The following is a 15,879-nucleotide window of genomic DNA, read 5'->3' on the forward strand; positions in this document are numbered from 1 at the left end:
AGGATATTAATTACTTATCAGATATATGATTTGCAAATATTTTCTCCCATTTAAAAAAAAAAATTATGTATTTATTTGACTGCACTGATCTAGTTGTGGCATGCAGGATCTAGTTCTCTGACCCCATGTCCCCTGTGTTGGGAATGTGGAGTTCTGGCCACTGGACCACCAGGGAAGTCTCTCTCTCATTCTTGGGGGTGTGTTTTCACTCTCAGTAGTGTCCTTAAGTTTTGATCAAATTCATTTTATCTATTTTTTCTTTTGTAGTCTGTACTTTTGGTGTTATATCTAAGAAATCATTGCCAAATCCAATGTCATGAAGCTTTCTCCCTTTGTTTTCTTCTGAGAGTTTTTATTTTTAGTTCTTACTGGACTTGTGTTAGTTTCCATTTCAGATTGTTTATTGCTGGTGTTTAGAAAGTACAGTTGATTTTTGGGTGTTGATTCTGTATTCTGGAACTTTACTAAATTTTTTTATTAGCTAACTGTGTGTGTGTGTGTGTGTGTGTGTGTGTGTGTGTAATCTTTAGGGTTTTCTGTGTGTAAGATCACATGACTTGGTGGTGGTTTCGTGGTGGTGGGCTTCCCTGATGACTCAATTAATAAAGAATCCTTACCTGCAATGCAGGAGATGTGGGTTTGACCTTTGTGTTGGGAAGATCCCCTGGAGAAGGAAATGGCAACCCACTCCAGTTTTCTTGCCTGAAAAATCCCATGGACACAGGAGCCTGGCAGGCTACTGTCCATGGGGTCAGAAGAATTGGGCACAACTTAGTGACTAAAACCACCACTACCAAGATCACATCACTTGGGAATAGAGATAATTTTACTTCTTCCTTTCCAATTTTGATGCTTTTTGTTTCTTTCTTTTGCCTAATTGCTCCAACTAGAACTTGCAATGCTATGTTGAATAGAAGTGGTGAAAGCAGGCATCCTTGTTTTTGCTCTTATCCTAGAGGGAATGCTTTCAGTCTTGTACCTCTGAGTATGATGTTGGCTGTGGTTTTTTCATATATGGTCTATATCTTGAAGAAGCTCCCTTTTATACCGAGTTAAACGGATTTTTTTTTTCTTTAAATGATGAAATGGCGCTGAATTTTGTCAAAGGTTTTTTTTTTTGTATCAGTGGAGATGATAATGTAGTTTTTCCCTTCATTTTATTCCTGTGATATAGTACATTGCTTGATTTTCATAAATTGAACTGTCTTTTGCATTCTAAGAATAAATCTCACTTGTTTATAGTGTATAATCATTTTAATGTGTTATTTATTTATTTGAAATAATTTGACATACAACATCCTATAAATTTAAGGTGCACAACAAGTTCATTTCATACATTTATATGTAGCCTATTATTCTTCTTTAGGCTATATATAGCTTAAAATTCTTCAAGAGATGGGAGTACCAGACCTCTTTACCTGCCTCCTGAGAAATCTGTGTGCAGGTGAAGAAGCAACAGTTAGAACCGGACATGGAAAAATGCACTGGTTCCAAATTGGGAAGGGAATACGTCAAGGCTGTATATTGTCATCCTACTTACTTAATTTATATGCAGAGGACAACATGAGAAATGCCAGGCTGAATGAAGCATAAGCTGGAAACAAGACTGTAGAGAGAAATAATAACCTCAGATATGCAGATAATACCACCCTTACAGCAGAAAGCGAAGAGGAACTACAGAACCTCTTGATGAAAGTGAAAGAGGAGAGTGAAAAAGTTGGCTTAAAACTCAACATTCAAATAATGAAGATCATGGCATCCAGTCCCATCACTTCATGGCAAATAGATGGGGAAACAATGGAAACAGTGACAGACTATTTTCTTGGGCTCCAGGATCACTTCAGATGGTGATTGCAGCCATGAAAATAAAAGATGCTTGCTCCTTGGAAGAAAAGCTATGACCAACCTAGACAGCATATTAAAAAGCAGAGACATTACTTTGCCAACAAAGGTCCGTCTAGTCAAAGCTATGGTTTTTCCAGTAGTCATGTATGGTTGTGAGAGTTGGACCATAAAGAAAACTGAGCGCTGAAGAATTGATGCTTTTGAACTGTGGTGTTGGAGAAGACTCTTGAGAGTCCTTTAGACTGCAAGGATATCACACTAGTCAATTGTAAAGGAAATCAGTCCTGAATATTCATTGGAACAACTGGTGCTCAAGCTGAAGCTTGAATACCTTGGCCACCTGATGTGAAGAACTGACGCATTAGAAAAGATCCTTAGGCTGGGAAAGATTGAAGGCAGGAGGAGAAGGGGATGACAGAGGATGAGATGGTTGGATGGCATCATCGACTTGATGAACATGAATTTGAGCAAGCTCCAGGAGTTGGTGATGGACAGGGAGGCCTGGTGTGCTGCAGTCCATGGGGTTGCAAAGAGTCGGACACGACTGAGCGAGTTAACTGAATATGCTGAATTTGGTTTGTTAAATTCATGGATGTTTGTAGCAATAGTCATAAGGGATACTGGCCTGTAGTTTTTTGTATGTTGGTTATTTTGCAGTGTCTTTGTTCTTGCGTGCTTGCATGCTCAGTTGCTTAACTCCTGTCTGACTCTTTGCAACCTTATGGACTGTATCCTGCCAGGTCCCTCTGACCAGGGGATTCCCCAGGCAAGACTACTGGAGTGGGTTGCCATCCCCTCCTCCAGGACATTTTCTCAACCTAGGGATCAAACCTACATCTCCTGCTGCAGGTAGATTCTTTACCTCTGAGCCACCAGGGAAGCTCCATCTTTGTTGTTGGTATTAAGTTAATCCTGCATCATAAAGTGAGCTAGAAATTGTTCTCTCTGTTCTGATTTTTTTGCAAGAGTTTGAGAAGGATTGGTGTTAATTCTTCTTGCAATATTTGATAGAACTCACAAATGAAGCCATCTGGTCCTAGGCTTTGCTCTGTTGGGAGGTTTTGATTGCTGATTTAATTTCCTTAGTAAGTTATAGGTTTATCTGTCTCCTGTTTCTTCATGAGTCACTTTCATTTGTTTCTAGGAATTTGTCAGTTTCATCTAGTTTATCTAATTTGATGGCATACAATTATTCATAGCGTCCTCAAAATCCTTTTATTTCTGTAAAATAGTTTAAAGTGTTCCTATTTTCATTTCTGATTTTAGGAATTTGAGTCTTTATTTTCCCCTTAGTCAATATAGGTAAGGGTTTGTTAATTTTGTTGATCTTTTCAAAGAACCAAGTTTTGATTTTTATTTTCTTTTTATAGTTTTTATTTTACTTATTTCCACTCTATATTACTTCCTTCTACTAGTTTTGAGTTTAGTTTGCTTTGTTTTTCTGGTTTCTCAGAGTTTGATTTGAGATCTCTTTTAACGGATGCTTTTGTAGTTATAAATTTCCATCTTAGAAAATAAAAAATAGTTACAAACCAAAATTGCAATAATTCTGGCTTTTATGTTTGTCCATGTATTCACCTTCACTGGAGATCTTTATTTCTTCTTACTTCTTTAAGTTACTGTCTAGTATACTGTGTCTAGTGTACTGTCTACTGTGTCTTTTTATTTCCATTTAAAGGATTCCCGTTAACATTTCCTGTAAGACTGGTCTAGTGGTAGTCAGTTTTTGTTTTTTTTTGTGCATGTGTGTTAGTTGCTCAGTCGTGTCTGACTCTTTGCCACCCCATGGACTGTAGCCCTCCAGGCTCCTCTGTCCATGGGATTCTCCAGGCAAGAATATCTGGAAGTGTCTTAATTTCTCCTTCATTTTGGAAGGACAGTTTTGCCATATATAAATTTCTTGTTGAAAAGTTTTTCTTTTGGCATTTTACATCATTCCACTGACTTCTAGTCTTCAAGGTTTTGACTGAGCCACTGTTAGTGATCTTACTGAGAATTCCTTATTCATGATGTTACGTTTCTCTAGCTGCTTTCAGGATTCTCCCTCTATTTATGTCTGTCAACAGTTTGATTATAATGTGTCTTGGTGTGGGAGTTTACTTTATGTGCAATACATTAAGCTTTTTAGATTTGTAGATTTTAAGTATTTTGTCATATCTGCATTGTTTTCAGGCATTATTTCTTCAAATAATCTGCCATTTTCTCTCTTCTTCTAGGACTCCCATAATTTTTCAGAATTTGGTTTATTTTTAGAATTTCTATTTTATTGATATTCTTATTTTGTTCATAAGTTATTTTCCTGATTTCCTTTATTTTTTGTCCACATTTTCCTTTAGCTTTTTAAGCATATTTAATACCTTTATTATGAAGTCTTTGTCTAACAAGTCCAATGTCTGGACTTTTATGAGGGTGGTTTCTGTCAGTTCATTTGCTCTTTGTAAAGAATTATATATTTCTCTTTTTTTTTGTATGATTTTTTGTTACTGAAAATTAAGCGTTTGACAACTATAATGTGGTAACTGGAAATCAGATTTTCCCTCTTCCTGAAGGTTTGCTGGTTGTTTTTTTTTTTAATTATTATTGCAGTAGGCTGTGATAGTCCACTTGCTTTGAGATTTTTCCACACTGTTTTGCAAAGACTATTCCTGATTGTGTGTGCTCATGAAAGTGTTTATTCCTTTAGCTCATGTTCAGCTAATGTTTTGACGGAGTTCCTTGAATGCCAGGAGCTAAACAAACAAAACAATAACAAAAACTCACAAAACAGAAAAGCAGAAAAATACAAGATCTAACTACTTCTCTCAGCCTGCAGCTTGGCTCTAAGATGCTCCTTCAATACTTAGGTAGGCTTGCTCTGATCCTAGGAATCAGTCCAAAGTGAAAACTTAGGGACTCTTAAGTCTTTTCCGGGTATGCATCTTGCTTGGGCTTTCTAAATTCCGCATCTTATAGACAGCTGTTTTTGAATGTTCTAATTTCGCAGAGAGTCTCATCCTAATACCCTCCCGTTCTTAGTCTGTTGGTTCTTTACACCTGTGATATTTTGTCCCAGGCATCTGAGTCTATAGTTCACCTTGCATCTTTTACAAGCAGTACCGACTGCTTTTTCCATCTAAGTTCCAAGTTAGGCAAATTGAAGATGAAAGTCTTGTGTTGGTAGTACAAGGATTCCCCAGAGAGGTCAGATCAGATGTACATGATGGTTTTCAAATAAGGTCTGCTTTGCTCCCTTGTTAAAGAGAAGAACTGGCAACAGGGCTGCTGCTGCGCCAGGATAGAAAGGTGAAAAAAAGTGTAAGTTGCTCAGTCGTGTCTGACTCTGTGACCCCATGGACTGTAGCGCACCAGGTTCCTCAGTCCATGGGATTTTCCAGGCAAGAATACTGGAGTGGGTTGCCATGCCCTTCTCCGGGGGATCTTCCTGACTCAGGGTTGAACGTGGGTCTCCTGCATTGCAGGCAGACTTTTTCTCTGATCTGAGCCATCAGGGAAGCCCTAGGAAGGTGAAAGTATGAATAAAAATGTCCCAAACTTTCCTATCATTTTGAAGATGGCTTTTCTTGATTGGATGTTTGCTTGGTTGCTATAAGCATTTGACTGTTTTCCAGAGCAACAACAAAGTTGGTCCTGACATTTTCTTGTCTCTCTCTTTCTCTCTTGGGGCTTCCCTGGTGGCTCAGATGGTAAAGCGTCTGCCTGTAATGCAGGAGACCCAGGTTCAATCCCTGGGTCGGGAAGATCCCCTGGAGAAGGAAATGGCAACCCACTCCAGTACTCTTGCCTGGAAAAGTCCATGGACTGAGGAGCCTGGTAGGCTACAGTCCATGGGGTTGCAAAGAGTCGGATACGACTTAGCGACTTGACTTTTCTTTCTCTCTCTTTGGATCTTTTTGTGGGAGAATGAGAGCTTGGAGTTTCCTAGTTGATCATTTTTCTTACCACTCATCTATTTAGCCACAGTCTTTTTATAACCTGATCCTGCAAGTGATACACCATCACTTCTGTCATGTGCTGTTCATACAGACTCACCCTGGAACAATGTGGGGCGAACTACACAAGAGTGTGAATCCTAGAGGTGGGGATCACTGGACATCATCTTGGAGGTTGCTTACCACAGGCTAGGACCAGAACTTTCCTCCAAAGTGATTTGGATTGAGGCTGCAGCATTTTAGACATTCAAACTAGAACTTTGGTTTGGAAAGCTTTAAGAGAAGGTGTTTAACTTAGATAAAAATGATTACTGTTTGCCTGGCCTGACACTGATACTCTGCTAGATATTGGACTTCCTAGAATGAGTCAGGCACAGCTTTGGCCTTTGAGGAACTCCCAGACAGCTGCATAGCAGAATGACTCAGTCATATACAGAGGGCTAGGGAAACATGAGGAGTAAACTTCACTCAACCTGGGGTGAGGAACGTTCCAATTCCAAATGATACCTGGACAGAACTTAGAAGTGAGCTGGAGAGAGAGGGAGCTGTGGCTGTGTTGGGAAGCTTTCTAGGGAGAAGGAACTATGTGAGGATAGGTTGGAGGCTAGTAATGAATGACATATTATGAAAGTGAAAGAAATTGTTAGTTGCTCAGTTGTGTCCAACTCTGTGACCCCATGGACTGTAGCCCACCAGGCTCCTCTCTCCATGGAATTCTCCAGGCAAGAATACTGGAGTGGGTTGCCATTCCCTTCTCCAGGAGATCTTCCTGATCCAGGGATTGAACATAGGTCTCCTGCATTGCAGGCAGATTCTTTACTGTCTGAGCCACCAGGAAAGCAAAAAATTCAGTAATGAATGCAATATTATACTTTCTGAGAAACAACTCACACAGTTAAATTAGAAACCAGATGGTAAAATATGGATAATTTAAGTTTTGTTGAAAACATGCACAAGGTATTATGGGAACTGTTCAGAACTTCATCAGAAGAGGTAGGATAGTCATGTCACAGGAGGTTCTTATGCTAATTTTGGGTGACTGAAAATTAGCTGGGTGGAGAGGTCACTTCTTGCAGGACGAAGGGCAGGTATAAAGCATAAGGGATGAGACTGTGATGTTTCCCTACGAGGAACTACCAAGGGGTTTATTATGACTGGTGTGGATGTTACGTGGGGTAAGGGGCTATACAGTGGAGGGAAGAGGTATTGAGGGGGTTGTGTCATAAAAGGCCTGTATCCTGTATCCTCAAGGGCTTGAATTATATTCCAAAGAGGACTGCCAGTGAGGTAGTAACATGATCATCACATAGTGTACAGGGACATGAGTATTCTTTATAGACCCTTAAAATAATGAGTATTTTTAAAATGTGAAAATCTTTAATTAATTTATTTATTGGCTGTGCCACATGGCTTGTGGGATCTTAGTTCCTAGACCAAGGATCAAACCCTTGCCCTCTGCAGTGGAAGCATGGAGTCCTAACCACTGGACCACCAGAGAACTCCCCCCAAATATTTTAAATTTAAAAATTAAACATTTTTTTCTCATTATAAAATCAACTCATGTTCATTACGGAAAGTTGGAAAATGCTGAGGCACAAAAGAGAAAAACCCATCAATATCACTACTCCAAGGAACTGCTTGTTAACATTTCAGTGTAATTTTCCAAATATATTTATATATATTTAAAGATCAGTCTCCAACTGCACAGATATTTTGAAATTAGCAGTTTGCACTTTGAAATTAAAGTGTGATAAGATATCTACTTCTTAGTTGAACACCTAATTGAAATGTAAATTGAAAAAGTTAATTGAACACTTTGATAATAATTTTTTAAAACTTTTTATTTTGTGTTGGGGTATAGCCAGTTAACAATGTTGTGACAGTTTCAGGTGAACACTAAGGGAGTCAGCCGTACACATACCTGTGTCCTCCCTCCCCCAAGCTCCCCTTCCATCTAGGCTGCCACATAATACTTCTTTTTAGATAGACTGTTAGAAGCTGATCAAAGAATATACATATTTTATTCTATTTGCCATATATTGCTGCATTACTTTTGAAAAGAGATTTGCCAGTTGTGTTATTGACATTTTTTGATGTTCATTCTTTGAATTGGTTATTTTTATTGAATCATTTTCAGTAGCATTAATGAGAGACTGTGCGAGCCCTCTAGTGGCCAAGCTAATTCCTGCAAAAATATTGTCAGTGGATTAAAAAGGAATTGAATTTAGTTTTCAAATCTTAATGGTAGAAAGAGGAGAGTGGCTAGAAATAGCTGATAAAAAAGGGATTATCCTGTAGTCAGAGAAGAGATGCCATTGGCTTTCCTTTCAAATTCTTGCTCATCTGCTGTTAGACTATGACATGTTTTGAATTTCACAGCTTTGTAAGATGAAGGTTGAGACTGTTAATTTCAAACAGGTTTACAATCAACTGATTAACTATTTTTGGTGTAAAAGCTAATACATATTGAGTACTTACTATGTATTAGGCAATGCTGCAAGCATTTTACATGTAGCAATGCATTCTCCATGGCTATTATGAAATAATTACTATTCTTAATACCATTTTACTGACAGGAAATAGAATTTGAGTTTCTAAACACAGTTACTTATTACAAAGGTTAAATAAATTGCCCAAGCCTGTATACCTAGTAAGTAACAGAGCCAAGATTCCAACCAGTGCCCTTAATTTCCCTTGTCGAATGTCTCCCTGGAAACTTGGTGTCCAAGAATGTTCTCATCCAGGATCGTTTCATAAAATAGAATCTTTATTTATGTAAGAAACAAACAGTAAAAACTATTGGTGTGATTGAGACATAAGCTTCTCTTCTAGCCATTTAAAAAAATGGAAATAGTATAATATTGATGCTTCCTCAGTAGCTCAGCAGGTACAGAATCTGCCTGGCATGCAGGAGCTGCGGGAGAAGATTTGGTCCCTGGTCTGGAAGATGCCCTGGAGGAGGAAATGGCATCCCACTCCTGTATCCTTGCTGGGAAAATCCCATAGATAGAGGAGCCTGGTGGACTACAGTCCATGGGGTCGCAGATGGCGGCATAGACCACAATAGGCCTTCACTCTGCCTCTTGCCCTCTTCCTGCTGCTGCTGCTGCTGCTAAGTCGCTTCAGTCGTGTCTGACTCTGTGCGACCCCATAGACGGCAGCCCACCAGGCTCCCCCGTCCCTGGGATTCTCCAGGCAAGAACACTGGAGTGGGTTGCCATTTCCTTCTCCAGTGCATGAAAGTGAAAAGTGAAAGTGAAGTCGCTCAGTCGTGTCCGATTCTTAGCGACCCCATGGACTGCAGCCTACCAGGCTCCTCCGTCCATGGGATTTTCCAGGCGAGAGGACTGGAGTGGGTGCCATTGCCTTCTGCCCTCTTCCTAGACCAGCTATAATCCGCACCTGATTTCTTCTGTGCTGTTTTCGGAGTCCCATCTGCTAGAGACTGTATTGTGTCCTACCATTCATACGGGGAAACCTAATCTTCAGTGTGATGATGTTTGGAATTGGTGTCTTTGGGAGGTGATTAAGTCGTGAGGATGGAGCCCTCATTAATGGGATTGGTGCCTTTATAAAAGAGATCCCAGAGAGCTCCTTTTTGTTCCTTCCACCATGAGAGGACACAGTGAGAAGACTGCTGTCTATGAACCAGGAGGAGGACTCTAAGCAGCTGGTGCCTTCATCTTGGATTTCCCATCTCCAGAACTGTAAGAAAGAAGTTTCTGCTGTCTATGGTATTCTGTCATAGCAGCCTAAACAGAGTAGGACAGCATCCCAGTGAAACCTGGAGGCTTGCAAATTCAATCTCCTTTTTGGAAGGATCCTTCAATTCACCTGGGAAGTAGGGGCTTCCCAGTAGTACCAGCAGGAAACTGGTGGTAAAGAATACGCCTGCCAGTTCAGGCGACATAAGAGACTTGGGTTTGATCCCTGGGTTGGGAAAATCCCCTGAAGGAGGGCATGGCAACCCACTCCAGTATTCTTGCCTGGAGAATTCCATGGACAGAGGAGCTTGGCGGGCTATGGTCTGTAGGGTCACAAAGGGTCTGAGACGACTGAAGCTACTTAGCATGCATACGTGCACTTCAGTTCAGAAGCATCCAACAGATATTTACTGAGCACCTTTATGCTTGCCAGGCACCGTGCCAGACCCAGACTTCAGTGACCAACCAACCAGACAAAACCCCCAAACTCCCAGGGCATTTAATTTTTTTTTAAGGGGCAGGTCAGAAAAGATAAATGTTTTATGTTTTTTTATATTTATTTTTATTGATGTATTTATTTTATTCTTTATTGCTTTATAACATTCTATAAGTTTCATGTGTATAGCATTATATTTCTAATTCCATATACCACAACATTCTCCCCGCTGCAAGCCCATTCCTTTGGAAGCTTTGCTTTCAATGTGGGCTTTTGATACCTTGCCAGTATGATATGCATTTGTGCCCTAACTGAATTACACTGTTTGATTAACTATTTTTAGGTATAAATGGTAGAGGAACAGTTAACCAGGCTGCTTCCTTTTTTCAGTTTCTAGCCATTATTATACAGTTGACACCTTTTACTCATTTTGCCTTCCTTCTGCCCCTTCTCCTGATAATCGCTACTCTGTTCTCTGTATCTACATGTTTGTTTTTGTTCGGTTTACTCACTTATTTTGCTTGTTCTACATACGAATGAAATAATACAGCATTTGTCTTTCTCTGACTTATTTCACTTAGCATTAATACCCTCAAGATCCATTCATGTTATCACAAAAGGCAAGGTTTCACCTTCTTTAAGGCTGAGTAGTATTTCACTGTAATACACCACATCTTTTCCCATTCATCTGTTCATGGACACTTTGGTTGTTTCTATATCTTCATTATTGTAAATGGCATTTCATTTTTAAAGCTTGTGTTTGATACCTTAGTTTACACTATGGATTTGCACTACAATATTTCTAAAAATGTGTGTGTATGTGGAATTTTTCCATTACCAAATAGAAAAATCCACAAGAGAAATTTCTCCTTTTAAAAAGGGATCCTATTAAAAGTACATTATTTTTAAATGAATAATCTCACCTAAGTAATTTCATATATGTTCTGTTTTCATGTTTGGTTTCCTAAAGAGATGCCTCTTAATATATGAGGAGAACTTTCTCAAGTAAATGTACATTGCATTTGGATCGAATGGTCATGCATTTGGAATTTGTGGTTAATCATGTTTCCCTGTGAGTCAGGCTCCTTTACACAGAAAATGTTTTCACCAGCTATGCAGTGATAAAAGATAACCACTAGTAGGCGCTGCGAGCCCATGCCTTTGAAAGCTTCGCTTTCAATGTGTACTTTTGATGCCTGTCAGCAAATACATTTGCCAGTATGATATGCATTTGTGCTTTAACTGAATCACATTGAGTTTGATTAACTATTTTTAGGTATAAATGGTAGAATAACAGTTAACCAGCCTGCATCGTTTGTTCAGTACACATCTGGGGTTTAGGACACTGGCCATTTCTCTAATCTTCCCCTTTAAATATCTTTAAATAAGAATAATGTTGAGAAAAGTATGCTCAAACCACAGGAAAGACCATTCTTATATTATTCATAATGGAAAGAATGTTGGACTTAGGGACAGAAGACCTGAATCAGATTTCAGGTGTACCTTACTATTAATAGCTCTGCTATATACTAGAGAAATGTGAAGAGATGGCAAAATTTTCTGAGAGAAAATTAACTGGAAAAACCTCTGTCCGGGAGGTCTGGGGATTCATTGTTCTCACTCACTTGCCATAACTGGACTCTGAGAGACTGTTTCTCACAACTAAAAGGATACCCGGAACAGTGGTAGACCTAGAATGTCAGTTTATTAAGTTACACTATGTTGGAAGTCAGATTCTAATTATGAGGAAGGCTTAGGGGAGCAGAGTCAAAACCAAAGAATGCAGATGACTTTAGGAAAAGTCCCTTGGCTAAGACAGCTTGAGGGACTTCCCCACTTTACAAAGAGCCTTGCCAAAGGGACCACATCCTTGGATTCTGTGGCCACCATACCATCTGCATCTCCTGTGGATAGCAGAGGATTCTCATGGTCTCACTCTGCTTTTTGGCTCCCAGTTTTCTGTGATTGCAGGGCTGCCCAATTTCCTTTCCAAGGGACACACTCTCTTTATTGACAGCTAATTCCTCCAAACAGGGTATTCTTTGCTGGCCTCCCTTGAGCAATCTTCTGTTCATCTGTGCTGTGATTGTTTACACACAATCTCAGGATTGTATCTCCCATTAATAGAAAATGATAATAATAACCTAATTATATAAGTTTTAGTCTTTATCAAAGGTAACTCATATTTCCAGTTAACCCGTATTGCCTGTGAATAATACTAACAGTAGCTGACATTTCTGAGAATCCATCCATGCTGGTGCATAATTGTTAAAGTTATCTCAGTCCATCCAATAAACCTGTGGGGACATCTGCTAGTCTTACTTTAAAAGATGAATCACATAGGATAATGGACAGCCCAAGTGGTAAAGTCAGACTATGAACTCAAGAAATTCCATTCCAAGATCTTAACTTCACAACTCTTTCTACCAGTTAGTGCCTAAGTTCCGAAATCCGGCTTTACAAAGCCTCTGTGTGTATGTGTGTGTGTGTGAGTGACCTGTGGGAGATCTGAGCATTGTTGAATTATGATTGGTTTAATTTTTATCATTAGAATGTCAATTCTGTGCTCATGCCAAATGCATGAGATCAGATTTCCTAACTGCTGTTTCAATGAATGATGTTGCTAGGGTTTTATATTTATATTGCACTTCATAGAAAAGCTATTTTTTATGTTATAAGGAAATACCTGAAAGCATCCAGGTCAATAAACCCTGGTGATGACAAGCCCCCAGACACAATGACTCACTCCAAAAAAAGGACATAGTCCTATAATATAGTAGTTTCCACAAATCAAACTTGTATGAATTCAAGAACACATAAAAGTACCAAAGCAAGAGTTCTGAATTTAACGTAGATAAGAATTCTATATACAAGAGCATATGTAGCACATACAATAGCAGCCCAGGTTCCCTGAGGCCTTACTTTGTATCAGACATTGTTTAAAGCTTTAAACACGTAATCATTATGATTACGTGATGATTAACTCATGTTGTGATTATCACAGTTCTTGCACTTGATACTTTGGCATCTATTACAGAGGTTTTTCTGTCTATGCACTTGATTTCTTTGGGGTCTCCTTGAGGCAAGTCTTCTCTAGGAAACATGGTGATTTACCCTGACACCCAACAGAGATAGAGGGAAGCTTAGTACTTGTGACTTATGATTCATATCTTAAGAGTGTTGAGTAGGAAGTTTTGTGTTTGCTGAAATTCTTCTCATCTTTAAATCTCATGATTGTTGATAGAAGGATACAAGAAGCCAAATGTGTGAAAGAGAGTTAAAACTGTTTAATGTAAATATAGCCCAAGGAGGACTTCTCCACATGATAGAAAAGTACATATAATAGGTCTTTATTGAATGCATGGTGAGAAGGTGACTTGATGATGTTGACGGTGGTAATGATGGTGATGGTGATGATGGTGGTGGTGGTGATGAAGGCAATGGAGATGATGGTGGTGGTGATGAAGGCGATGGAGATGGTGGTGGTGATGATGAAGGCAATGGAGATGATGGTGGTGGTGATGAAGGCGATGGAGATGGTGGTGGTGGTGATGAAGGCGATGGAGATGGTGGTGGTGGTGATGAAGGTGATGGAGATGATGGTAGTGGTGATGAAGGCGATGGAGATGATGGTAGTGGTGATGAAGGCGATGGAGATGATGATGGTGGTGGTGGTGGTGATGAAGGTGATGGAGATGATGGTGGTGATGAAGGCGATGGAGATGATGGTGGTGGTGATGAAGGCGATGGAGATGATGGTGGTGGTGATGAAGGCGATGGAGATGATGGTGGTGGTGATGAAGGTGATGGAGATGGTGGTGGTGGTGGTGGTGATGAAGGTGATGGAGATGGTGGTGGTGGTGATGAAGGTGATGGAGATGATGGTGGTGGTGATGAAGGTGATGGAGATGATGGTGGTGGTGGTGTGGTGATGAAGGCGATGGAGATGATGGTGGTGGTGATGAAGGTGATGGAGATGATGGTGGTGGTGATGAAAGTGGTGGAGATGATGGTGGTGGTGGTGGTGGTGATGAAGGCGATGGAGATGATGGTGGTGGTGATGAAGGCGATGGAGATGATGATGTGGTGATGAAGGCACTGGAGATGATGGTGGTGGTGATGAAGGTGATGGAGATGATGGTGGTGGTGATGAAGGCGATGGAGATGATGGTGGTGGTGATGAAGGCCATGGAGATGGTGGTGGTGATGAAGGCGATGGAGATGATGGTGGTGGTGATGAAGGCCATGGAGATGGTGGTGGTGATGAAGGTGATGGAGATGATGGTGGTGGTGATGAAGGTGATGGTGATGATGGTTGTGGTGATGAAGGTGATGGAGATGGTGGTGGTGGTGGTGGTGATGAAGGTGATGGAGATGGTGGTGGTGGTGATGAAGGTGATGGAGATGATGGTGGTGGTGATGAAGGCGATGGAGATGATGGTGGTGGTGATGAAGGTGATGGAGATGGTGGTGGTGGTGGTGGTGATGAAGGTGATGGAGATGGTGGTGGTGGTGGTGGTGATGAAGGTGATGGAGATGGTGGTGGTGGTGATGAAGGTGATGGAGATGATGGTGGTGGTGATGAAGGTGATGGAGATGATGGTGGTGGTGGTGTGGTGATGAAGGCGATGGAGATGATGGTGGTGGTGATGAAGGTGATGGAGATGATGGTGGTGGTGATGAAAGTGGTGGAGATGATGGTGGTGGTGGTGGTGGTGATGAAGGCGATGGAGATGATGGTGGTGGTGATGAAGGTGATGGAGATGATGGTGATGGTGATGAAAGTGGTGGAGATGATGGTGGTGGTGGTGGTGGTGATGAAGGCGATGGAGATGATGGTGGTGGTGATGAAGGTGATGGAGATGATGGTGGTGGTGATGAAGGCGATGGAGATGATGATGGTGGTGGTGATGAAGGCACTGGAGATGATGGTGGTGGTGATGAAGGTGATGGAGATGATGGTGGTGGTGATGAAGGCGATGGAGATGATGGTGGTGGTGATGAAGGCCATGGAGATGGTGGTGGTGATGAAGGCGATGGAGATGATGGTGGTGGTGATGAAGGCCATGGAGATGGTGGTGGTGATGAAGGTGATGGAGATGATGGTGGTGGTGATGAAGGTGATGGTGATGATGGTGGTGGTGGTGTGGTGATGAAGGCGATGGAGATGATGGTAGTGGTGATGAAGGTGATGGAGATGATGGTGGTGGTGATGAAAGTGGTGGAGATGATGGTGGTGGTGGTGGTGGTGATGAAGGCGATGGAGATGATGGTGGTGGTGATGAAGGTGATGGAGATGATGGTGGTGGTGATGAAAGTGGTGGAGATGATGGTGGTGGTGGTGGTGGTGATGAAGGCGATGGAGATGATGGTGGTGGTGATGAAGGTGATGGAGATGATGGTGGTGGTGATGAAGGCACTGGAGATGATGATGGTGGTGGTGATGAAGGCACTGGAGATGATGGTGGTGGTGATGAAGGTGATGGAGATGATGGTGGTGGTGATGAAGGCGATGGAGATGATGGTGGTGGTGATGAAGGCCATGGAGATGGTGGTGGTGATGAAGGCGATGGAGATGATGGTGGTGGTGATGAAGGCCATGGAGATGGTGGTGGTGATGAAGGTGATGGAGATGATGGTGGTGGTGATGAAGGTGATGGTGATGATGGTGGTGGTGATGAAGGCGATGGAGATGATGGTGGTGGTGGTGATGAAGGTGATGGAGACGATGTTGGTGGTGGTGACGAAGGTGATGGTGAAGATGTGGCGGTGATGGTGATGAGGGTGATGGTGATAATGATTATAATGATGATGATGACAGCTTACACTTGCAGAGCACTCATTCTAGGCTAGGTAGTGTTCTCAGTGGAGAACAGGTATTAACTTATTTACATTGAGAAGGCACTGTCAGCCTAACTTTTAGGGTAACAAATGAGACACTTGAGTCCTTTAGGAATTTTCAGAA

General features: G+C 41.2%; 1 non-coding gene across 1 annotated transcript; it reads left to right on the top strand.

Moving 5' to 3' along the window:
* Positions 1 to 5,510: 5,510 nt before the first annotated feature.
* TRNAY-GUA (transfer RNA tyrosine (anticodon GUA)) lies at positions 5,511 to 5,582 on the top strand. The gene has a single exon. It is a non-coding gene; the product is annotated as a tRNA-Tyr (tRNA).
* The last annotated feature ends 10,297 nt before the right edge of the window (positions 5,583 to 15,879 follow it).

Source organism: Dama dama, chromosome 19 (genome assembly GCF_033118175.1).
Source record: "Dama dama isolate Ldn47 chromosome 19, ASM3311817v1, whole genome shotgun sequence".
NCBI lineage: Eukaryota > Metazoa > Chordata > Mammalia > Artiodactyla > Cervidae > Dama > Dama dama.